The sequence below is a fragment of the Cavia porcellus genome, unplaced genomic scaffold (assembly GCF_034190915.1).
Source record: "Cavia porcellus strain 051 isolate PalLab524CR breed Dunkin Hartley unplaced genomic scaffold, mCavPor4.1 scaffold_21, whole genome shotgun sequence".
NCBI lineage: Eukaryota > Metazoa > Chordata > Mammalia > Rodentia > Caviidae > Cavia > Cavia porcellus.
In genome coordinates this window covers 9,944,086-9,970,198 of record NW_026947504.1, presented here as the reverse complement: position 1 = coordinate 9,970,198, position 26,113 = coordinate 9,944,086, and the positions used below count along the sequence as shown (strand labels likewise).

Here is a 26,113-nt window from a genome sequence, read left to right as displayed (position 1 = left end):
CCAGGGCCTCCACCAGGGCCCGCTGAGTCCGTCTCCATGCTGCCTCTGCCCTGCCTGGCTTCCTTCCCCAGGAGCACTCCCTGACTCACTTGCACAGTGACCGCCCCCCAGGCTCTGCTCCCCGAGAGCCTCACCTATGACAACACCTGTCCAGGACGTGTTGACACTGCCCTAAGCAAGGTCAAAGCAGAGGTCCCTGTAGCCTTGTGACTCTACAGAGGCCTTGGGCATCTGACGCTGAATGCTACGGGCATATGAAGTAACAACCTGTGCTTGCCTCTGTATGCAAATTGTACCAGTGAGCCATAGGAAAACTCCACTGCCTTCTAATCACCTGGCCTGCAGCAGCCTGAGGTCACTTGGGAGGGACACTTGGTGAGTCATATGATTGTACATTCGATCACTTGCCCAGGTTTTCAATATTTTTAAGGCCTGCATCTGCACTAGGCTGTACAAAAAGCTCCCCTACAGTGCTTACACTACAGTAAGGGAAATGTCATGTAAGCGGTGATTGCATTGTTTCCAATGTTCAGACATCTTCACACTGCTTCCAAAACGCTTGGACATCTGCCTGTTGTCTGAGCATGGTGCTTCCAATTTATATGGTTTTTTATTTATGTAAGGTTGGTTCGCAGTTTTAACCACTTTAGGCCCACTACAAGAACAACTAAAATGTTCACAAGGGGTATTAATTAGTAGTAGTAGAACGTGGATTTCTTTTTGGTACTGGCAATTGAACCAAAGGCCTTTGTATTGAGTTATATACCCCTGGCCATTTTAAATTTTCTCTTGAGACAAGTCTCACAAAATTCTTAAACTGCCCAGGCTGGGCTCAAATTTGAGATTCTTCTGTCTCAGCTTCTTAGAGTGCAGGGATTCCAGGAGATTCCAGGCATATGCCACCACACCAGGTTCTCTGTAGATTTTTTTTAAGAATTCACATTAAAAAATAATATAACCGGGTCTGGGGATTTAGCTTAGCGGCATAAGCACCTGCCTTGCAAGCAGGCGGTAGTGAGTTCGATCCCTGGTACCGATAAAAATGAAAAAGACAAAAAAATATACATATATATAACCTATCATGAAATAAACTCTGTATATCATCTGCCTTGCTTACATATGTGTACTTCAGGAGGCAATTTTTAGGAAAGATCATACAGAGAAACATGAAATTACAACTGTAACAGGTGCTTACGAAGGACAAGTACCAGCATCCTGAGATCACAGAAAAGGAGATTTAACTTAGGAGTTCCCCAGCACAAGTAAACTGACAGAGGAAGGAAGGGTCAGAGTGAGTAGGTGAGGCAGCGTGGCTAAGGCCTGTGAAGGACGCTCCATGCCCCTCCCTGTGGCAGGGGACAGTGCACTCCAGTGAGCCTCGATGGCAGAGAGCAAGGGTTAAGGGAGAGTAGCCGGAACTGAGGCCAACCAGGGAGGCAAAAGCCAGAGACAGAAGAAGGACGCTGGGAGGACTCCGTTCTCCAACATCTGTAGGTGACCAAGTGGAAGTTGTATGTACATAAACGTTCTCTCTCCCCGCACAGCTGAATTATAACATTTCTCTAGACCCTCTGCCAAGGAACACAAATAATCAGTATCAGCATTGCCTGTATCTGGCCTGCCTCCAACTTTGAGAGTCTGCGAAATGTATTCCAGACTGAAACTGCAGGGGCTGAGGTTGCATTTGCTAAATATTTAGATCTTTTACTAAGGTTTTTATTCATTCCCTCCAGCAGGTGGAGTACAGGAAACTGCTTTGCGTTCCCATAAATTCTCTGATACCCTAAAGAGAAAGTGTGGTTTGCCAGCAGAATCCAGGGTGAGAACAGAGGAGAGAAGCAGTGATCATGTATTTATGTCTCAGTCATGTTGGAAACATCAAGCAATTATGTCCGTTATGCTTCTAGAGATTCAGAATTTGAGGTTTTTGTTCAAGTTTGGGCAGCTGTGTTATTAATCAGTCCAGAAACAAAGAAAGCAGTTTAGAAAGAAGCACACAGCCCAAACCTACATTCTTGACGAGAGAAGCCAAAAGACAACTTGGAAACTCTTCAGAGATGGTACTGCTTTCAGAGTCAGGAAGGAACTGGCTGGCTGGAGATGTCTTAACCAGGCATGAAAATAGGTAACATAAACATGTTTACACAGGGCTAGGGATGAAAGTGCAGCAGCCCACATTACCTCAGGAACTCGCTTCTCAGAGTCCTCAAGTCAAACACTGATCCCGCAGAAAGAACAAAGGAAGCAAACGGAGAAAGAATATTTTTGGTACTTCAAATTCTGTAAGAAACACCAGATTCTTTATAACAACAACTATAAATTGATCCCATTCTTTTTTTTTTTTTAAGGATGAAGGTATGCCTTCCTGATAAACAGACCAAAAAAAATTATTCCTGAATCCTTGTATGGAGGTGGGATTGTAAAAAATACCAAGAGAATCCAGAAAATGAAAGAAAGAAAAAAGAAAAGATTCTATGAAGGGGTCACAAGGTAGTTGGAGAGTGTAATACATAACAAATCATTCGAATGCAATGTGGAAGAACAATTAAAGAAATGTGTCCAAGAGACTGCAGCAATACAGGTGGAGAAAAGATGCTTCCCAAGGGAGTGAGGGAAAGCTTTCCAGAGGGCGGTACTTGAACTGTGTCAGAAGAGAGGAGCAGATGTGACAGCTTAAATATCTGTGTACTCCCCAAACCTAGTGGCCAATGTGCTGGTGGTGGAACTTGGGTCTTTGAAAGGTGATGGATTGGTTCACTAGGGTTCTTACAAAAAGATCTGATTTAAAAAAAAAAAAAAAATCCCAGAATGCTCTCTTGCTTCCTCCATCATGTTAGGGCACATGGCAGTTTCAAAGAGCTCTACTATAGACAGTAAAATAGGCGACTTATTTTTGGCCAAGCAATATGGCTGTCCTGAGCCCTGGATCATGAGGAAGAAAGGTCTCTTTCTATGGACTATGAACATCAACCTCAAGATTCAGTCTACAGATTTATATTACCTACCTGGCTTCAAAACCCTGACTGTTAGAAATAAACATAAGACATGGTCCACAGTATTCCCAATACCTGTAAGTAAAGCAAACTAAAACCTCTCTGTAGATTCAACTTCCCAAATCAGGAATGGTTTCCCCCCATTATTGCACCTCTAATCACTAGCTCATAATTTAAAATTTATGAAAACTTAAATGAAGGAAGGCCGGGCATGCTGGTGAATGCTTGTAATCCCAGCCCTTGGGAGGCTGAGGCAGGAGGATTGCTGCAAGTTTAAGGCCAGCCTGGGCTACACACTGAGTTCAAGTCCAGCCTGAACTGCCACAGCAAGACCTTGTCTCAAAAACAAACAAACAAAACAAACCCAGAAAAACCCCATCAAACTTAAATGAAGGAACAATAATAGCATTACTGAACACTCAAGAACTCCAGAAAACAGAATAATTGGGTGTTAATGACAGGTACACCATAAAATAACCAAATATATTTTTCAAAAGAGACTTAAAATGTGAGAAATATAAAGGATGTCATAAACACAGAGCTGACTGGCAGGTTTCTCTTAGAAAAGAAACAAGTAGAACCTCAAACAAGAAACAGAAACAGTAAAATTAAAAACCTAGGCAGACCATGGTGGGCTCAGAGAAGAGAAGCCAGTCTGCTCTTTGCTGAGTCAGCAGACGCCATGCTGGGTCTGGAGGAGCACATCAAGAAACTAGTTTGGGGGCCTTAGCTCAGCGGTATAAGCTCCTGCCTTGCAAGCAGGCAGTCGTGAGTTTGGTCCCTGGTACCGATAAAAAGGAAAAAGGCAAAAAAAAAAAAAAAAAAAGAAACTAGTTTGATCTTCCCATAAGCTGCACGATCTAGGTGGGGCCCAGGAAGACAGAAGCCAGATCCTCTTTCCCATGAGCTGTGCAGACCACTTGGGGCCCAGGAAGCGAGAAGCCAGTTCACTTTTCCTGTGAGCCAACTAGCACACAGGGCTAAGAATCAAGAACAAACCCCCCACCCTCCCCACCCTCCTGCAAGCAACCGGCTGGTTCAGAGGACAGCCTGAGCTGACAGCAACTGAGGTACTAGAACAACTAATGCTTGTGTTGTTTGGCTGACTTTGCAGGACTAAGGCCGGTAGTCTGAGCCTCTGCTGGAACAGTTACAGTACGCAACGTGGCAAATATGGGATTTTCTTCTGTCTTGTTTTGAAATCTACTACTGTTCCCACTGTTTTGTTTCATTCCAATTTATTGTTTTGTTTTACTCAATGCTCTGTTTTGACTGGTTCTATTCTTTTTGTTTTATTCAATTTTACTATGTCCACAGGAATGGACAACTATTGTGAAGATAATAAGATATATTATGGTGGCCATTGTTGATGACCTCTTATCCTGTTTTGAGATTCTGTACCACTTTCATGCTTTGTTTTGATTGGCTTTATTCTGTTTTGTATTGTTGGGTTTTATTCTACTTAACATAAAATATTTTTTTAAATTAAAAACCTAATAGAGTGAACTTCCAAGAATGGCAGAGGATTATAATGGTCATGAAATCTTCCCACAGATAACAATGTTAAAAAAAAAGATAAATTAACAAATACTGATGAAGATTCTAGAGAGATTCCAAGAGCAGACAAAAGCACACGGAGAATATAATTTTAAAAACTGTCACAAAAAGGGGTAAGATTTTTGAGTTTGTCTTCCCAACCTGAAAGTGAAGCTCTGCTCTCATAGCAATAGCTGTGAAAAAAGCAATGGAAAACCACAGCCTGACCAACCCTCAGTGCCAGAGATCAGAGTTCCAGGTGCGAAAGTAGCTAGAAATACACAAGAAAAATACTAGCAAGAGGAAAAAAAAAAAAAAAACACAGGAGTATAAAATTATGAGTATAAACTCTTCCCAAATCCCTGGCCAGAAGCTAAACCACACAGATGTGATAGAAGACTCGGAAGAACCTGGCCAGAAAAGTGGACAGAAACCAGAAATATCTGCTCATCAGTAAGAGCTATGTGCATTCACTTTCTCTCTCTCTCTCTCTCTTTCTCCTCTGTCTCTCTCTCATTTTTATTTTTTATTTTAAAGAGGATAAAATTAAACATAACAAAACAGAACATAAGAAAGCAATATAAAAGGCATAAATTTCTTTTTTTTTTTTTGTATTTTTACCGGTACCAGGGATCGAACTCACGACCACACGCTTGCAAGGCAGGCGCTTATGCCGCTGAGCTAAATCCCCAGCCCCAAAAGGCATAAATTTCAAAGCAAGACAATCAGAGATCTTCACTATCTATCATATTGTCTCTTATTTTCTTCCAAATAATTGTCCATATCTTCACATACAGAGAATTCACACAAAACAACATAGTATAGAACTGATCTGAACAAAATGAGGAAGGCATTTTAGGTCTTCAATATCAGACAATAGGAAAGTCAACAATGGCTGTCATAGTGTCTCTCATTCTCTTCAAAATAGCTGTCCATACCTTCATGTATGAAATTAAACAAAACCAAGTGGGCTAAATTCACTGTGAACAAAGAATAATAGTATTGCTGGATTTCACATCATGACGCTATGGGATCAGCACTTGGTGCTGTAGTGTCTCTTTTTCTTTAAAGTAGTTGTTCATTTCATCATGTGTTATATGATCAGTTCTCATAAATTGTTTATAGGTTCCACGTATGCATGAGTCTTTGCAAGTATCTGTATCCTTTCTGTATTAGAGGGAAAAACAAAGCAAGACAAAACAAAACAAATTCCTATAAAAACATGAAATAAAGAAGTCATAATAAATCACAGTACAAGGTGATCTAAAATAGTTACTGTGTTGTCTCTTATTATGTTCAATTAGAATTGTCTATATCATTAGGCATCATATAATTGAGTATAGCAGTACATAACAATATTAATAAAAACAAACATTGTAGACAGTGTAAAACTTCAGGTAATAATCAAACCAGAGCAGGTATTCTAGTAAATCTTGTCATCTTCAGTGTAGTTGCCTATACTCTCAGACTTGATACTATCAATCATAGCAGACTTGAATAAAATCTGTCAATATAAAACAGCAGTCTAACAAACCAGATTCAAATAAGATCAGTCATGATAAAACAGTGTAAGTTATACAGGGCTTCAGATTAAGTTAATAGGAAATTAAAGATGATTACCGTACTATATCCTGCTATTTTCAGGATAGCTGTCTGTGCCCTCAAATCTAGTACAAGTAGACAAACTAGAATAAAATATAATCCATCTAAACAGAACAGTGTGAGTAATGTGGGTTTTAAGGCCTGATACACTATTAACAATATCCTCTCCCTTCTTTATTTAGGTTATTCCTCCCCTTTCACTCCCACAGGGGACACTGCACATTTTGGGTCCCACCAACTCCCTCAGTTTTTGGATTGGGGGGGCAACCTGCTATTTACCTAAGTGGTTCCAAACCTTCTCACTCTTGAACTTGATCTCAAGTTGTATTCCTTTACCTACAAAAGCCTCAAGGTTTTCCTTCATTATAGCTAAATAGTACTCTATTGCACGTAAGTATCCCGTCTTTCCAACCTATCTGCAGGTGCGGGTCAAGTTGCCCCTATTTCTCTCTGGTTCCCTGTCACATAGTGTATTGTTTTCCTCATATTCGATTTTTGGTCCATAAACCCTTTTGCAGGTTAATTTCCTATACAGAGCATCTCGGTGGATCCTACCTCTTGATCTATTCTGCCTGTTTCTTTTCTTTTCTTTTTAGTATATCAAGGCCATCTATGTTAGAAGGTATAGCCAACCTTCTCTGTCTCATTTCTGCTATGCTATTTTTCTGCCATTGGTTGTCTACTTTTCTCCTTCATTCCACTGTCTGCTCCATTCATTGATGCCTCTCGGCCACTGTTCCTGATATCCTGGTATTTTTTTTTTCTCTCTCTCTAGAATGTCCTTCATTATTTTCTGTCTGGTTGGATTGGTGGTCGCAAATTTCCCCAGCTCCATTTTGTCATGGAAGCATCTTGTTTCTCCATTAATTTCTAGAGACAATTTTGTAGGGTGTATCAATCTGGGTTGGATGTTATTTTTCTTCAGGGCTTGGAATACTTTGCTCCAAGCTCTTCTTGATTTGATATTCTGTGTCGAGAAGTCTGCTGACTTTCATGGGTTTTCTTTTATAGGTGATCTTTTTTTTCCTCTAATAGCTTTTAATATTCTAGTCTTATATTGGATTTCTGGGATCTTGATTATTATATGTCTGGGTGTAGCTCTGTTTTGGTTGTAGGTGGCTGGAGTTCTGAATGCCTCATACATCTGAATATCATTTCCTTTTCCTATGCTTGGGACGTTTTCCTTAATTAGTTCTGTGAATAGCCTTTGTATTTCTTTTGTTGGTACCTTTGTTTCTTCATTCACATTCTTTATTCTTAAGTTATAGATCCTCTTATCATCTTCTAGTCTTTTATTATTCCTGCCTGTTTTATTATTTTTAAGAGATCTTTCCTTTCATGATCACACATTGCAAACCTGCCCTCCAGTTTGAATAATCTATCCTTAGTTTCTTTTAAGCAGTTTTGCCAGCTTTCAATGGAGTTTTTAATTTCCTGGTGATCTCTTTGAATCTGCTTCATGTATTCTAGGTTTTCTTTATATTCTTCATCGAACATTTCTCTCAATTTTTTGTGTTTCTCCATTCTTCCAACTGTGTCTTCTTGAGAGGTGCTTAGCATTTCTTTTATTAATCTACTTATATCTTGCTTTACTTGATTAAATATTTCACTTTTGAGCTTGTCTATGAGGCCCCGAAGATATCTCTTTATGTCCACTGATGCTGTGTCTGATATTGCATGACTGCTGCCCTCAATCTCTTTTGTATTTACTCTCCTGAATCAATATTCTCAGGGTTGTGGGCTTTTTTTTCTTATTTCTTTCTCTTGTCATGTTTTTCATTTCTTCCATACAGGTGTATAGCGGAGGGTCCCACCCCCTTTCTTTGTTGGTTATGGTTGGTTCTTCTGAAGCATGCTGGCTATGGATTTCTGCCCTCTCCAGTTTGCTGTCAAGTCACTGAGGTGCAAACAGGGACTGCATATGCTGGCCCCTCTACTTCAGGCCAATCAATCTGCAGGGGCCTTCACTGCGTTAGTGTGTGCCACGTGTACAGAATTGGTTTAGGATGACTTATTGGGTCCTGGCCAAGGGTGTGACCCAGGCCAAGCAGATCCCACCAATCTGCTCTGGGAAGGGGGCAACCAACTGAAGTCACTGTTGTTCCTTGTTCCTGTCCATCCTGCCCAATTCCAACATGTTGTCCAGTTGGTCGCCTCTTTCCTGTGAGAGGATCTTATTCCCTGCACTCACTGTGTGTTAATGCAGGTCTCCATGCTGGCTCTGTTCTCTGTGGGGCTCATCGACCTCGTGACTTCAGTGTGTCCACGAATCTGGCAGGTCACAGCAGTGTGAGTTCAGGCGACTCTGGCAAACCATGGTGGGCAAGTTTGGGCTGCTCCCACGAGAGCACTATCGCCACTAATCTTAGCTGCTCCAATGGTAGCCCTGGGACTGCATGTTTAACCAGCTCTTTTCCCTTTAGTTTCTTCTAAGAGGTAGAGAGGATCCATCTCCCTCTGTCCAGACCTCTGCAGGATGTTTTATTCTGGCATCTGAGTTGTCTCTCTCAAGGAGACTCTGTATGCTGCTGCTTACCAATCCGCCATCTTTGTGAGAGTCCTCTCTCTCATTTTTTAAACTGAGTGACTTTTTTCAATAATGCACAAGATGGCAAAAAATGTGAATTGTATAGGCTTGAAATATCAGAGTTAGAGCTCAAAATCTGCCAAATAGGTACAAAACAAGGAGAGAGAACCCATAGAAGAAAATCACAAAAAGTCTTTCCCATCTCTGTTGAAATTCTTGGCTAATCACCACATGACACAGAAAGAGGGAAAAGTTCCAAAGGGCCAGAAAACATCAATGGGAAGCTGTAAGAACAGGAGTGACAGGGACTATGTGCCATGATAGTGACAAATTTGCAGGTGGAGTTCAGACAAGTTAATTTCTTACCAAATTAAAACTTCAGTCATCCTCAGAAGATCATAACAGAATCTAGAGAGGCCACAATGTATTCCTACATGGTCCAACTTTCAACCTAAAACTACTACTAGACAAGCAAAGATAACTGAAGTATGATCTACATTTGGGGAAAAGGCAGCCAATGGAGACTGACTTTGAGTGGCTCCAGGTGTTGGATTAAAGCAGTCGTTATTAATATGCTCATACAATTAAAGGAAAATACAATATTAAGTGGAATAAATAGCTAGGAATTCACCTTGAGAAATGAAAACTTAAAAGTAGTATATAAAAAAATCAGGAAAGTGAAAAAAAATTTCCCAAATTTAAAAAGTTCACTACATGGGCCATAGAATTAAGACTGAAAAGAAATGAGAACTTCAGAAACCTGGAGGAATTATAGAGGAGAGAGAGAGAGACAGAGCCAGAGCCAGAGCCAGAGCCAGAGACAGAGACAGAGACAGAGAGAAGGGAAGAGGAAAAGCAGCTGAAGAAATATTTGCTGAAAATTTCCTAAAGGGATCCGAGGACAATGGTAGGAGTTGTTTTAGTTACTTTTCTCATTGGTAAGACGAAACATGTAATACCCAGAGTTAAATGAGGCTTATTGTAGTTCACAGTTTGTAGAGGTTTCAGTTCATTGTGGCTGGCTCTACAGCAGGTGGCATGGCAGAGGAGACATAGTTTATGGGAGGCGGAAGGCAGCAAGGCAGTAAGCAGCGAAGAAGCAAAGCAGCAAGCAACAACAGCATCCCCCTCTCTGTCCCTTATTTTCTATCCAGGCTACCCATGTGTGGATGGATAATACTCACACTCAGAGTTGGGCACCCTTATTCCTAGCATCTCACGTGAATTAATGTCAGTGTCATACCCTTAATCCCAGCATCACACACTCTAGATGCAGCCATCTCTGAAAAGCTCCACTTAAGACTGCATGAGACTTTGGGGGGTCATCTAGATAAAAGCCATAACAAGAGCTATGTAAATGTTCTTTATTTTGAGTGTGGTATCTCATGGATGTATACATTCATCAAGAGTCACCTAACTATCCAATATAAATGGGGTGTATAAAGTATACTTCCAACTTTATTTAAAAGTAAGTGATCAAACATTCTTCTCTCCTCCACAAAATCCTAATGGATTTAATAAAGTCTGAAGAGGTAAGGAAGGTAAGAGAGAAGTAAGTGGGGGGATAGGATCAAAGAAAGTATGCTATACATATGCATGAAGAGGTTACAGTAAGACCCATTAAATTGTGTAATTAACATGAGTCATTATTTATAATAATTTTTTAAAGTTTTAAAAATGAAAAGAAAATAGGTCTAAAGAAGAACCAGAATGATACAGGGTCAGATAAATGAGAGGTGCAGAGGCACAGAGAAGAGAATGAGAGGAGATTCAACAAGGGAAGACAGGAGACATGGGAAAACAGAGAACGGCCACTTGATGTTCCCATGTTGATGGGAGACAGGAATCCGAAGGTTCAGAAAGCACATGGAGGCCCATGCAGTGCCCATGGCCACGTTTACATAGGATGAAGTAGGACACCACGGAGAGTTTCGAAAACAGCTGGAGGTGAAGGTGATTAACTTTTAGGTGGCATTTACCATGGAAGGAGGCTTTTCAACACAGCAAGAGCATCCAGGAAAGAGAAAAATCTGACTTTAAAGAGCTGAGAGAAAATAACCGCCAACCGCCTGCTCACTGGAACCTTGCAGCTGTAAGCCATTTCTTAACTTATACTTTGAGCTTCCTCATTACCTTTTCATTCCAAGTCCATCAAAATACATCCCGTCTCTTAGGCTATTAAGGGATTTTATTTAAAGTAAACAATGTTAATGTGTTCAAGGTGTTAATGACATAATAGTGAAGACTGCCAGTGTTGACCTAAGCCAATTTTACTATAATATTACTAAAATATGCACAAATATATAAAACTGGGTATAAACTTCTTATGTGTATAGTTCTTACACAGCTATTAAACCTAAACAGATGCATAAATATACATGGGGTTGATTTATAAATTAAAAACAAAATTGCATGAGGCAGGAGGATCACCACAAGCTCAAGGCCAGCCTGGGCCACACAGTGAGTTCAAGGCCAGCCTAACTTCACAGTGAGACCCTGTCTCAAACAAAACAAAACAAACAAATGCCCACAAAATTGCAGCGCCAATGAAATCCAAAATGCTAACAAAAATGTGATGGAATGTGCAATCCATTCATCAGCAGGTGGACACGGGCTCTTAGAAACCGGAACCCTGTGCTGTAACTAGGCATTTTGTGCTGTGCTGTGGGAGGTCAACCACAAGGCTGAGAATGAAGGGTTGAGCTTCAGAGCTGGGATGCAACCCAGTGGCTGTCTCGAAACATGGAAACAGCAAGGGTACTTCTTCTAGGAGCAGCTGTGCAGATTAGATGCAGAGTACAAGGAAAGGCCAGTGCCAAACCCACTTCCACTTATTTCTTATTTTGTTGTTGTTACTGCTGAGGCTGCTGCTGTTTGATTTGCTGCAGTGCTAGGGTTCAAACCCAGAGCCTCACACGCACTACGCAAGAGCTCTACCCCTGAGCTACATGCCTGGGTCTTTTCCATTATTTTGAAAGGCTAAACAATTTAATGAAACTTCCCAAAATACAATACCAACAAATTTTCTATTCAAGGAAAAAATTCTGATCATCTTGGGACCAAAGGTGGCTCTGTGTTATGCCTTCCACCTGCAATGAAGGCACCAGAGTTTGCAGTGTCAGTGCAAGGCCCTGACTCAGGTCTCTCACCTGCGATGGGACGGTGATAGAATTTTTGGCGTGGCTAAAAACATAGAAACGTGAAATAAAAGTGGCCTTTGTTTTAAGAATGCAGAGAGAGAACCCCACGACCACTGAGGTCTGGCTTTTTTCTTTGCCGGACACGTGGTATGGGGGCATACATATAGCTTAGGCTTGGGGTGGTGCCTAAAGGGCATTAATGATGCACAAGTAGCCCATTGGCATTTTTTTTAGTGGTACCAGGGATCAAACTCATGACCTCTTGCTTGCCAGGCAGGCGCTTACGCCACTGAGGTAAATCCTCAGCCCACAAGTAACCCATTGGAATTTACTTCACACCACAGGTAAATTGCCTAGGGGAGGTGACCTGAAGATAGAGCCTCTTGGTTCTGGCTCCAGCCTCCCACTGCTGTGGTGTCCCATTCAGGGCAAAATCCTTTCAGAGGGGATGTCTCTGGCCCTGCCTCATCCCTGCAGGAGCTCAGACTTGGGGACTGAAGGACAGTGGCCAAACTGAGACATGAAGGATTTAGGAAAAGTCTGTGGTACTTTTGAAAGCTTCTCCATGAAACACAACGCCTCAAAGAACTCTCTGACATGCTAGTGGACACTGGTTTAGGAAATGCTGGTTGTATCACACACACACACACACACACACACACACACACACACAACACACACAAACCACACACAGATTCCATTAGTAGCTTTTTGGGAAAAAAGAATTTTAAACCAGTGAGAATCTAAGGCTTGGTGGAAGGATGTGGGCAAAGGGAAGGATTTATTAATTTCAGAGGCAAAAGAATACTTGTAAACAGTAAAAACAAAAACAAAAACAAAAAACACTATCATCCATGTGTGGCAGCACACGCCTATAACACCAGATGACCCAGCCTAGGCAATTTAGCAATTTAGTGAGAACTTATCAAATATAAATCATAATAAAAAGGACTAGGAATGGAGATTAGTGTGCAGGCTCTGAGTTTAATCCTCAGTACTGGGGGAAAAAAGAAAAGCATCCCACCCTATATTCAGTCTACAGAGAGAACAAACTCAACTGCACAGACAATAATCTTACGATTTTAGTTTCTACAGAAATTTATGATAAGAAAGGCTAGACTGAATGTCAGTCTTTATAGTGCTTATCAAGGGAAATTTAATATGCAAACTAGTAGCCCTAAAGGAGAAACTTTTCATTACTGCAACAATGAACAGAACACCCCACTCCTCCTGTGGGGTGTAGATTCGTGGTGGAGCACCTGACTACCATGCACAAGGTCCTAGTTCAATCCCCAGGAAACGAGCAAAACTCTCTACTTTCTAATGGCTTCAGCCCCTGTTGTATATGAATGCAGCTACTTAAAATATACACTTGACTTCAAAGAGTAAATAAAAGTATATTTTATCATTGTTAAAAAAATAAATTATAGATATTTATTAATTAAAGAAAGCTTATTAAGTCTTTCCAACAAAGGCACATCCTTTTTATGGTTCAGACTGGTCTTACTGCTAGATGTCTAAAGAGATGAGGAATTAGCTGAGCTCTCTGAATCTGGGTAGGTTGAGTTACTTCCTATGTGCCACTTTCGTTTCTACTCTTAAGTCTTCTAATGGCTGCCAAATTGTGGAGTCGCAAAGCTTAAAATTATCTCATGCGAGATCCATGATCATTTCTTAATCTCTAGAGACCATGATACATTGGCCTTCATCCCAAACAGCCTTGCCCCATACCCAAGCTGTGACTGTCCGCCTCTTCCTCTCAGGAGACTGACACAGCCTATGAACAAAATTTGATGGAATTCCTCACATCTCTTAAGAATGCAAAGAACAGATTAGGAAAGAGAGGAGGAGAAAAGATGGCAGATAGATAACAACTTGCTACAGAAGCTCCCTGAGATAGTCAACTTAGAATTCAACATAATACAGAGTGGGGAGCCCCAAACAGAGGGAGATGAATTCTCTCATCCCAAGAAGAAATTAAGGTGACTTACTGACCATCTGAGGTCCCGTTGCCACTGGCCAGGGTCCCGCCGCAACTTGCAGAGCCCTCCGAGGTCCTGCTGCTTCGACTCACTGGAGGCTCAGTTACACTGAGTTTGGGGCTCAGCGAGCAGGAGGGAGGGCTTAATTGGCAGGATGCCTACATCGACCTGTGGTGAGTGATGGGAGTGGAGCCATTCCATAAAGAGGGGGGTTCTGGTGGATGACATTCTGGGACCGAACAGGACTGGCAAGTACAAGGGGCAGCAGTTACTTCAGTCAATTGTTCCCTTCCCAAACGGGATTGGTCAAGTGAGCTAGACCAGGGTCATGTGACCCGGCTGAGACCCAATAGGCTATCGAAGGTCAAATCCCTGCACCGGTGGCACACACTAACCACACTGGCCCAGTGGGGCCTTGGAGGTTTGGCCAGTCCAGAGGGCAGGTGGCACAAAGTAATACAGTAGTGCAGGCCACAGCAGCTTGACTAGGGGAGGGGCCAGCATATGCTGTCCCTGTCTGTAACTCACTAGCACACGGCACTGGGAAGGTCATCTAGCCAGCGCACTTCAGAAGAATTGTAACCAACAAAGAAAGAAACTGGGGCCTCCTGGAAGAGGCAAAAAAGATGGGAAGAGGAAGCAACAACAAAAAGTCCCCAGGCCCCAACCCTGAGAACATTGATCCAGGACAGGTAAATACAAAGGAGAATGAGAACAGCAGACATGCAATATCAGACACAGTGCCAGGGGACATAAAGAGATATATTCAGGACTTCATAGATGAGTTCAAAAGTGACATATTTAGCCAAATAAAGCAAGATATAAGAAGATTAATAAAAGAGATACTAAGCAACCCTCAAGCAGATACAGATGAAAGAAGGGAGGAACTCAAACAAGGGAGAGAACCACTTGGTGAAGAATATAAAAAAACATAGAATACATGAAGCAGATTCAAAGAGATCACCAGGAAATTAAAATCTCTATGGAAAGATGGCAAATCATCTTGAAAGAAACTAAGGATAGATTATCTAAACTAGAGGACAATTTTGCAATGTGGGATTATGAAAGGGAAAATTTTTAAAAAATAACAAGGAAACAAGCAGTAACAATACAAAGGCTAGGAGACGACAAGAGGATTTATAACTTGAGAATAAAGAATGTAAATGAAGAACCTGGGATACAAATAAAGGAACTACAAAGATTATTCACAGAAATAATTAAGGAAAACTTCCCAAACATAGGAAAAGGAAATGATATTCTGATATATGAGGCATACAGAACTCCTGCCACCTACAACCAAAACAGAGCTACACACAGACATATAATAATCAAGATCCAAGAAATTCAATATAAGAACAGAATATTAAAAACCGTTAGAGACAAGAAACAAATAACCTACAGAGGAAGGCCCATCAGAATGACAGCAGACTTCTCGACACAAACCATCAAGTCAAGAAGAGCCTGGGGTGAAATATTCTAAGCCCTGAAAGAAAATAACCTCCATCCCAGATTGATATACCCTGCTAAACTCTCTGTAGAAATTAATAGAGAAACAAGATGCTTCCAAGACAAAGAGGAACTTGGGAAATTTGCAACCACCAATCCAACTCTACAGAGAATACTCCAGAACATTCTAGAGAGAGAGAAAAGTACTAGGATTCCAGGAACAGTGGCAGAGAGGCCTCAATGAATGGAGCAGAAAACAGAATGAAGAAGATAAGCAGACAACTGTTGGCAAAAAAAGGGCATAACAGAAATGAGGCACAGAAGATTTTATTCAAAACTGATATAATTGATAGTATCAAGTCCGAGAGTATAGGCAACAACACTGAAGATGACAAGACTCTATGATACACATTCTGGTTTGATAACTGCCTGTTTTTGAAGTTCTATACTATATACAAAGTTGTATTTTTATTAATACTGTTATGTACTGATATATTCAATTATACTATGTCTGATGATATAGCGAATTCTATTGGAGATAACAAGACAACACAGGAACCATGGTAGAAGTCTTTGTACAACAGTCTTATATGTTTATTTCATTTCATGTGTTTATAGGAATATGTTTTGTTTTGCCTTGCTTTGTTTTGTTTCTCCCTCTAATATAGAAAGGATAGAAATACATGTTAAGACTCATGCATGTGTAGAATCTACAAACAGTTTATGAGAACTGATCTTATGACATATGATGAAATGAACAGATAATTTGAAGAAAAAGAGACACTAAAATACCCAGTGCTGATCCTGGAGTGTCATAATATGAAACCCAGCAATAGTGTTATTCTTTGTTCAGAGTGATATTAGCCTGTTTGGGTTTATTCAGTCTCAATATAATTGAAGATATGGATAACTGCATGTATGTTTAACTATATGGATTGATAATCATATTTCTAAGTTTTTGTTGTATAGTTGAACAGAACTTATTGCAATCTCACTGTTTGAATCCCCACTTTATAAGCTCCACTTTAGTATCTTGAATAACTATTTGAATAAGAAGACAATCTGTAATCAACTAGTGATTTCTTACTGTTTATTTTTTCCTCTGAAATTATGTATTATTTCTACTTGTTTTCTGTTTTGTTTAGTCTTTCTTTAAACTAAATTTTTAGAAAAAGACACTATACTACCCAGTGCTGATCACGGAATGTCATGATGTGAAATCCAGCAATACTATTATTGTTTGTTCAGAATGATCTTAACCTGTTTTAGTTTGTTTAATCTAAACATAAATGAAGATATGGATAACTGCATGTATGTTTAAGTGCATAGGATTGACAACTATGTTACTAAATTTTTGTTGGACAGCTGAACAGAACTGTTTGCAGTCTCACTGTTTGAATTCTCACTTTACAAATTCCATTTTTGTATCTTGAACAACTATTTGTAAAATGACAATAGGAAAACATCAACTAGTGATTTCGTACTGTTTATTTTTTTTCTCTGAATGTATGTATTATTTCTACCTGTCTTCTGTTTTGTTTAGTCTTTCTTTAAATAAAATTTAAAAAAAAGAATGCAAAGAACATGGATTACATTCAGGCAAAATACCAGATTCTTAGAAATTGGGGAGGGGGGTAGAAAAGAAATTGGAATCTCCACTCCTCTGCCAGTTTAAATTAACATGTAGAGAGATTTTTTTTAAAAATTGGAAATATGAGCTCAAAAAAATACTTGTATGGGAACTTACACAGCATCATTATTCACAATGACCACGTGGAGGAATGACCCTAGTGCCTACCAGTGGATAAAAGAGTAAAGAAATTGAGGCATTTACATAGAACGGAAAGTTACTCAGCCTTGAAAAAAGAATGAAGTGCAGAGGTATGCTACGACCTGGGTGAACTTAGAAAACACTGTGCTAAGTGAAATAAACCAAACTCAGAAGATCAGGTATGGTATGAATCTGTTTATAAGAGTTACCTGGAATGGGAAAATTCATAAAGGCAGAAAGCAGATTGAAGGCTGCTGGGGGCTGAAAGAAATGGGAAGTTACTGCTGGTCACCCAGTTTGTGTTTGGGGAGATGAAAAGGCTTCAGAAACAGAAAGCAGTGATGATTGCACAACAGTGCAAATATAATTAGTACACTGAATTGTTTACTAAAACAATGGTTGAAGGAGCTGAGTGTAGTAGTACAGGCCTATAATTCCAGCCACTTGGGAGGCTGAGAAGGAAGACCACAGCTCAAGGCCAGCCTAGGCAACTTTGTGAGACATTGTCCTAAAAGAATAAGATAGAGCAGGCGAACGAGGAAGAGAACCAGTCAGCGTCTCCTGAGATCCTACCATGTTGGAACTTAGGTGCTGAACAAGAAAGCAACCCGCCCTCCTTCCGGGTGAGTGGCTGTGGCACAAGCGAGCAGTGGGCGAAACAGGAAAGGAATCAGTCAGCATCTCCCCTGAGCCTACCGGTGCCCCCAAGCCCTGCCAGAAACTGGGGGCCAGAGGTCTGAGCGTCTCCTCAGAGGACGACCGTATGCAATGTAGCAAATATGGGGGATTTCCTTCCATCTTCTCTTTGAAGGCAAACATTGTTTTCACTGTTTTGCTTTGTTCTGATTAACTGTTTTGCTCTATTCAATATTCTGTTTTGATAGGTTTTATAATGTTCTGTTTTTGGTTTGATTTTGCTATACCTGATTGAATGGACAACTACTGTGAAGGTAACAAGATATACTATGATACCTATTACTGTTATCCTGGTAACCTGTTGTGACGTTCTGTACCAATTTCACTGCACTGTCTCAGTTGGCTTTGTTCTGTCTTGTTCTGTTGTATTTCACTACCTTCAAATAAACAAACAAACAAATAAGATACACGAGCCCTAGTCCTCAGTACCAGGAAGGAGAATTCAAAGAAAGAAATTCTTTCTCTTTCTTCCTTCCTTCCTTCCCTCTTTTTTTCTTTCTCTTTCTTTGTTTCTTTCTTTTCTTTCCTTCCTTCCATCTATCTCTTCATAATCTTTTTTTTTTTTTGTACCAGGGATTGAACTCAAGACTTCGCATTTGCCAAGCAGGCATTTATGACACTGAGCTAAACCCCCGGCCCCATAACCTTTTTACAAATCAGGGAAACAACCCAAATGTCTGCCTGGCAAGTGCAAGGTCATGAGATCGATCTCTAGTACCAAAAGAAAAAAAAAAGACCAAATGTCCTTTAATGAATGACTAAATGCACAAGCTGCAGTACATCCGTGTATTAGAATAAAACGGAATAAACTGTTGTTATATATGAGCTGGATTAACTGAGGTGGCATTATGGTGAGTGAAAGAAGCCAGTTGCACAAAGGAGACTTTCTGGGTGATTTCATGTATATCACATGCTCAAGTGGGATGGAGAACACATTAGTGGCTGGCAGAGGTAGGGGATGGGGTATGCTTAAAAAGGGATGGCACAAGGCCCTGTTCACAACTCTGACTGTTATGATGGTGACATGAATTTATATAGTTGTTAAAACTCACAGAACATCAGACTTCAAAAGTCAAATTTTAAAAATAAAGTACAATAGGACAAATGTCACCAATTGCTATCACTGTTCCTGTAGCCACTAATAACTGCTTCCGTTCTCAACTCTCCACCCCCTAATTTCCCATGGATTTCTCTAAGTCTTAAAATTGTCCAAAGATCACTATCTGGAAACCTTGTCTTATAAAATTATAACAAAGGGTCCATATTTCTATTCCTAGAAGGGATTCTTTTCCCTGTACCACATCCATCCATGTAGTCACAATGCTTGTCTCTATAGCCTGATGTTTTTCCTGAACAAACTTTTTCACATGGGAAAAAGAAATGTTGCTGTGTCCCAGCAATAATATCCACAAATCCTGGGAAATGCTGGACAGGCATCTATCACGACACAACAAGGGGCACACTCAGCCCTTCCTTGGAGATGCGGCCTTGGTGTTTTCCCACCATATGCATCCTAGATTGTTTAGTGATGGCCCCTGAAAGCTGTCTGGTTCAGAATTCTGAGTACACAGAAGCAGCCTACCACATATGAGCTCCAAGAGATGCCACCAAACAAATACACACAAAAAAGCTGTGGGAGAGAAGCCGGGTATGGTGGCATACACCTGTAATCTCAGCACTCAGGAGGCTGAGGCAAGAGATTTATGGGGAGTTCAAGACCAGCCTGGGCTACAAAGTGAGTTCAAGGCCATCCTGAACTGTATAGTAAGACCCTGCCTCAAAAAGACAAAGAAAAAAAAAAAGCCGTGGGAGACTGAATCTCCACCAGTGGTCTGCCCAAGAAAAATGGTAAGATATGGCTTCCATTTTGCTGATGTTTCTGGGATAATGCATGCTGGACTGGCCTCTCTGGTTTTCTAGAAGCCCCTGGAACCCCCTAGAAGCTTCTGGAAGCCCTAGGAAATTCACAGGCAGTTATAGGCCCTGCTTATGGGCTGGAAAAACTCAGGAGAAAGTAGAGATCCTTCCTTGCTTTATCTCACCATACACTTCCTCACTTCTCCTTGCTGAGTGGGGTGTTACCCAATAAAAGAGCATTTTGTAAGCAAACCATTCATCAGAACTCCTAATTAAAAAGTTGGAAGGTATAACACTGGAGCTAGTTTTTTCATCTTCTGACACCTCATTAACCTCATCACTGGTCTTCTGTTGAGGGAAGGAGGCTCAGGAATTCTCCACAGTATCTATCCTTATGCTTGAACAAAAAAACAACCAGCAATGCTTTTCTTAAAAAAAAAAAATGACCTCCGCCATGTGATCCTGAGAGATTGCCAGATCACGAACCAAACAGGAAGGACATGACAAGAAGAGGAAAATCTACTTAGACTTGCCTAAATTTAGGAATATCCACTTTTACCCAAAGGAGGAGAAGGAATTAGTAACCCATTTTTCATAGGCCTTTCGAGTACAGAGGAAGATGATTCCCAACTTCTCTCCACAGAAAACAGCTAAGAATAAATATCTAGGGATCTGAACTGCATTGTGATCCAAAAGCTGCACATTTTGTAAATTTTGAATTGAGCCCTTTTGAGTGCTCTTTTTTTTTTTAACTCAACTGCAAAACCAAACTTTTATTTTAAATACATAAATAAGCCTTAGGGACACACAGTTCATACTGAAACCAGGTCCATTTCTTTTCTGCGACTGCTGAATTGAAACACAGAAGAATTCACCCAACTGAACTGATTTTTTCAAGTCTTGTCTCTGGTATCATGGAAAGGGGAAGAAACCAGGCTCTTCTGGAGCAAGGAATCCAACTCTACTTTTCTCCTAGTGAGACTATGGTAAGACTTATAAAAAGGAGATGGGCCCAGCTGGTCTCACAAAGTGCAGGGACAATGCCTCAGACCAAGTCTTATCTGAATCTATGACATTCTCATCTGCTCACAAGAAGCAGAATCATTTCCTTGTTGGTTCACCCCAAAGAGAAAGTGATGGAGCCTATTTTTAAAAACTCAAGAAATCAAGAAGCCAAAAGACAGATTCTAACCCTTACCTATCTTGCTGGACCTAGAACAAGTCAACAGGGCTATGACACTGGCACCCTGTCACTTGGGTCTCTCCAGAAAGTTCTAATAGGCACTTTGCAGCTTGAACACATGAGCAGGGACATTGTACATGGTACATACATAAGTCGAAATATCTTATTTCACCTAAATAGGAATTAAGTGGACAGACTGCTAACAAGGAATACCAATGTGTCTTGTAAATGAGGACACTCTGGATTAAAAAGGCAGAAACCATTGATACTTGGAACAGAGAGCATGCGTACTGACCAAGGCTATCCCTGGGAAGCAATGAAGTGGCCCAGGCTTGGCCCACGCCCTCAACATTGTGTGTGCACAATTGTGTGTACTGGGCGTTGAAACCAGGGCTTTGTATATGCTACATAAGGATTCTACCATGGACTACACCCTGTTCCTTTTTAGTTTGACACAGAGTCTTGTTAAGTTGCACAAGCTGGCCTCAAACTTGCAATCTTGCCTTCCAAGTATAAGGTGTGGTCAGAAAATATAGTGTGTGCTTAGATTTTATCACAGCAAAAGACACACTGCCATTGCCAAAATACTTTCCTTTGCTTCAAATATACTGTTCCATCGTTCTAGTCATGTAGAAGCAGTTCTACAAATCCTCTTTCATGAGTGTCTTTGTGCTGTCAGGGCCTCCTCAGTGTCCTGAAGGTATTTACGTTCATGGCCATTTTCACTTTGGGGACATACCAGGAGTCACAGGAGGCCAGACCCAGCCAGTAAAGGGGGACAAGGACACACTGTAATATTTTCACAAGGCTGCCTCTCCACTGGTAGCAGCATTCACCATACTTTTTATCACACCCTGTAAATACACTAATGCAAGCGGATCTCCAGAACTGCTTCAAAAGTGGCATGATTGTCTCCCTAGTGCAAAAAAACTGAAAGAGTAAAAAAGACCCAAATGTCCAGTAGATATTGTGGAAAGGAAAGCGAAAGAAAGTACTTGAAACACAAGAACAACTGGGATGGGGAAAGGAGAAAAGAGAAAAGAGAGAAGGGAGAAGATTTTATAGACAGACAGACAAATAGATAACTACACCACTAATCTGTCAGTTTATCAAAAAGAAAAGTTTATGCTTTTGTTTTCATGTTTTCATCATTTTTTCATTCCTAACTTTTGTAATCTAGACAACTACTTTGAGGATAACACTATGCAATATATTAATAGTATTAATTTCCTATTATTGTGCTTTGAAATTCTGTATCATAGTTTTTATTTTTTGTTTTGTTTTTAAATTAAAAAAAATAAAAGAAAGTAGTATGAACAATGGTATAAGTGTGTTTGAAGCAAGGAGGACAATTTTGAGGGGGCCTAATGGCAATATGTCTTTTACTAGAATATATTTTTAAAATATAAACATTTGCCATATTGTCAGTCACCCTGAATAGCTGATACTATAAGCACGTGCTACCACAGCAAGCTCGGGCTCAGCATCCTGACAGTCAGTCTCTTTTGGTTGGCTGTCCTCTCTCCTTCTACATATGGCCTACTCTTGGCCTCCACTCGCCTTGGGCAGCTGGAGCTACTCTCACACCTTCAGGAAGATTTCAAGGTTAACTCCCAACCCGCGTCTGCAGCTTCTCTTGGGAGGTGCGGACCATTACGTTAGCTACCACTGGACTCCGACCTGTGCGTAGTCTGCAGACACTCTAAGCAATTAGTCTACCTTCCCTTCAGACTCAAAGCTGCTCTTTTCCTGTTTTCGCTCATGAAAATTCTTAGCTCCAAAGTAAAAATTACTCCAAAACATTCCTGTGATACTTTCTGACTCTCTACATGAACAGATTTCCAGGCAGGAAGCCAGAGGGTAATCACGCTGTATCCATGTACCTGTTCACCCCTGGGGCTGGATGGACAAATATGGGGAGGGGAAGTTAGTGGTGGTGGGTGTGAGGCCAGGGCAATGGGGGAAAGTTTCCAGGAGACAGGAAATGGCTCTTTGAAAGGAGAGGCTGGTCACATGCTCCCCCTCAGAGTCCAAGTGCTTTCAATATTTATGCTTACTGTAATTGTTTATGAGACCTACCTACCTTATTGTTTACAAGATAAGACTGTTACAAATGCACATGGAGTTAGCTTAACAATTCAGGACAGCAAAGTCTCCTCGTCCCTAAATAAGACTCAGAACCTTCTAGAAAATGAGAGAGCAGTTTCTAGAAGGACTGAATGTCCAGCAGGCTCATTCTTGACCCCTGACTTCCTGACCCTTCTTTAAGGGTTTTCAGCTGTGTCTGGCCACCGTCTCCAGTAGAAGCACACACAGAACCCCCTTTCTCGTTTCCCACTTATGCCTCAGACCAGCTGGCAACTTTATAGAGGAAACAAAAACAAAGAACAGCTATTTCCTCACATTTGTTTTCAGGACTTGAAATCTAGACATAATTTAATCATCAAATCCTATCTCACTCCTATTATAAATGAAGAAATGAGGAAACTCACTTATAGTTTCCAAAGAGAAAACTGTCCAAGGAAGCTGTTGAAGGGCCCAAGGCCACAAAGTGGTTCTGTGACAGAGCCTGAACCCAAACTTGGCAATTTCACTGCTATCTCGTGCTCTTTTTATCCTCTCGACATCACTCTTAAAAACGAAGCCTCGAGCTGTGGCGGTAGCTCAGTGGTAGAGCACTTGCCTGCCATGCGGAAGGCCGACTTTGACCCCCAGCACCACAAACAACACTGATAAATACCTCTCCAGGTCTCGGTTGCCTGCCTCCACCCTGAGGTATGCTCTTCCTTGGCTCTGTGTACCAGCTGTTTCTTTTGCTTTTAGGAACTGGTTTACCTAAATATTTTATTGTACCCAATATCAAATTGTAAATGCTCCAACAAATAAAACTTTTGGCTGTTTTAACCCTTTTGCTCGCTTCTGATTTCCCATCTAAGCAACATAGCTGGTTTACGATAGAATTACCTAGATAACAGCACTGATGTCCTCCACAAAGAGCTGTGGCTCAGGAAACTTGTTCCAGATTCTTTAGAGGACTACAGGAAGTCTCCCAAACAGCACAGGAAAGTGGGCTTTCAAAATATTGCACAGTAAAGCTGGGTATTGTGGTGTACGGCTGGAATCCCAGCACATTGGGAGGCTGAGGCACGAGTTTCACAAGTTCAAACCCAGCCTGGGCAAGTTAGCAACTCAGAGAACCTGTCCAAAAATACAAAACAAAGAAGGGAATGTAGCTCAGTTCAAAGGCCCTGGGTTCAATCCTCTAATCTCCAGTACTACAAAAAAAGAAAAGTTGTTCATTACAGTTTCCATATGCTAATGCCATAATCGTATTGTTTCTAAAATCACATGTGTGCTTATATGAACATACAAACATACAAAAATTAGAGTATATTTACTGATAAGTTGTTTTTGCTGTAATATTTCATGCAAAACACCAGTATAAAAGGCACTCAAAGATCATATAGCACACAGGGAATTTATATAACATCATGTCTTAGCCTTAGGCCTGGGCTAAAAATCACCATAAAGTCTTCTTTGTCCTGATTTTGCTGGCCAGCACTCTGAGCGCCTGTTCTGCATACCAACTCAGGATAGCCGGAGAATCAGCCACGATCAGCAGGAATTTTATTTGTCGGGGCCCCCAAAACCTCATAAAATAGTGGCTTTCGAACATCTTGGCTATCTCTGAGGCATGGGGATGGGAGACAGCCTCCACACATAGAAAACACAAATGGTGGGAGGGGAGTTATATGATGTGTAAGATTCCTTTCCTAGGAGTTTATGTACGCGGCTAGATTTTCCTTGATCTGCGTACAGGGAGCCCTTAAAAGGAAAACTAACTATTGTCTCTTTAAGTTTTGTCTTGGGTTACTGACCAGGAAGCATTAAAAAAAAAAAATCTTCCTTTCTCCAATCCCTCTCCCAGGCAAGGCCAAAACATGATTCTGAAAGGAAGGAGCACTTTGGCCCTCTCACTGCTTGCTCCCCTCTCACATCCAATCTCAGAAGCAAAGCGCATTTTTGGTTGTGGAGACTCTATTAGATCATCAGAGGGAAGACGGGGCCCACTGCTTTGTGCTGAAGAAGTCAACGTGGCCACAATTAAAGAGGCAACTCGGTGCTTCATAGGTCTGGCCGTAGGCGCGTCCACTTGGTTCGTGTTTGCACATCTGTACCTACTGGCATGCACAGCGATGGAGAAGAGCTGCTAAGCCACAAAACTGCACCGGCAGTGCCAGGAACTAGCGCACCTCTGCAGGCCTGTGGAAAAGCTCTGTGGAGGACATCACCAGGCGCTTGGGGCAGCCGTGCCTACGAGATAGCCAAGAAAGTCACTTGCAAACAGTAATTCCCCCAGCTACTTCCCAATTCCATTTATATGGCCAGCATTACTTTGATACCCAAACCAGACAAAGACATAAGAAAATTCCAGACCAATATCCTTCACAAATATTGATGCAAAACATTAGCATATATATTCTAGCAATACCAAAAAAGGGCAAGGGTGGTGTCTTCACACAATAGAAAACTACTCAGTATTAAAGGACCAACTACTGCTACCCATAACATGCATGAAACTCAAAAATCTCCTACAGAGTAAATGAAACCAGACCAAAAAAATTATGTGTGTGTTGTAATAGACACAGATATGTATGATTCCATTTAGATAAAATTATAAAACAAAACAAATTATGTGCAGAGTGACAGAAAACATACCTGTGGCAGACTAGGATGGTGGGGATAGGGGATGGGGTTTGTTGGCTGGGGCCCAAGGAGACTTTTGGGTGATGGAAATACAAATCAGTAAGGATTTTTGCTATTGTTTTGCCCTTGTTTCATGCTGGGATTTGAACCTAAGGCCCTGTATACGCCAACATGCTCTTCAACCACCAAACTACACCTAGCCCAGTGATGGAAATATATATCCTGATAGTGGTAGTAGTTATATAGATATATAAAAATTTTAAAACTTATCACAATGGAACTTAAAATGGTGCATTTTATGGCATGTAAAGTGCAGCTCAATAAAACTAGTTTTTAAAATTTTTTTATTTTGAAGAGAAATAAAACCAAGTGAGACAAAAGCAAAATAGAGTTAGTCGAAACAAAAGGATAGATATAGTACATGACTTAAAAACAAAATGCAAGGTGATCAACAATGGTTACCATAATGCCTCTTGTTATCTTCAAAAGAATTAACCATATCATCAGGCATAATAAAATTGAATAACACAGTACAGAACAAAACCAATAAAAACAAAACATTGGACACATTCTAGGACTTCAAAGAAGATAATAGTCAAACCAGAATGGGTATCAGACTTGATACTATACCTCAGACTTGATACTATCAAACAAAACATAATTGAATAAAATC

The 26,113-nt window shown here is 40.8% G+C and overlaps 1 long non-coding RNA gene across 15 annotated transcripts in view; it reads right to left on the bottom strand.

The window, feature by feature from the left end:
* Window positions 1–26,113, bottom strand: part of LOC101787993 (uncharacterized) — a 260,957-nt gene that overhangs the window by 6,815 nt on the left and 228,029 nt on the right. For 11 of the 15 annotated variants that reach the window (XR_010041635.1, XR_010041632.1, XR_010041636.1 and 8 more), the window contains 2 exons: window positions 24,916–25,047; window positions 23,698–23,931 (listed from right to left, as the gene is read on the bottom strand). The exons of 1 other annotated variant lie outside the window; for it this stretch is intronic. This is a non-coding gene — a long non-coding RNA (uncharacterized LOC101787993). Of the gene's footprint in view, window positions 1–23,697; window positions 23,932–24,911; window positions 25,048–26,113 lie in introns of all 15 variants that reach the window. 3 more of the 15 variants (XR_010041638.1, XR_010041643.1, XR_010041634.1) reach the window with 2 other exon arrangements.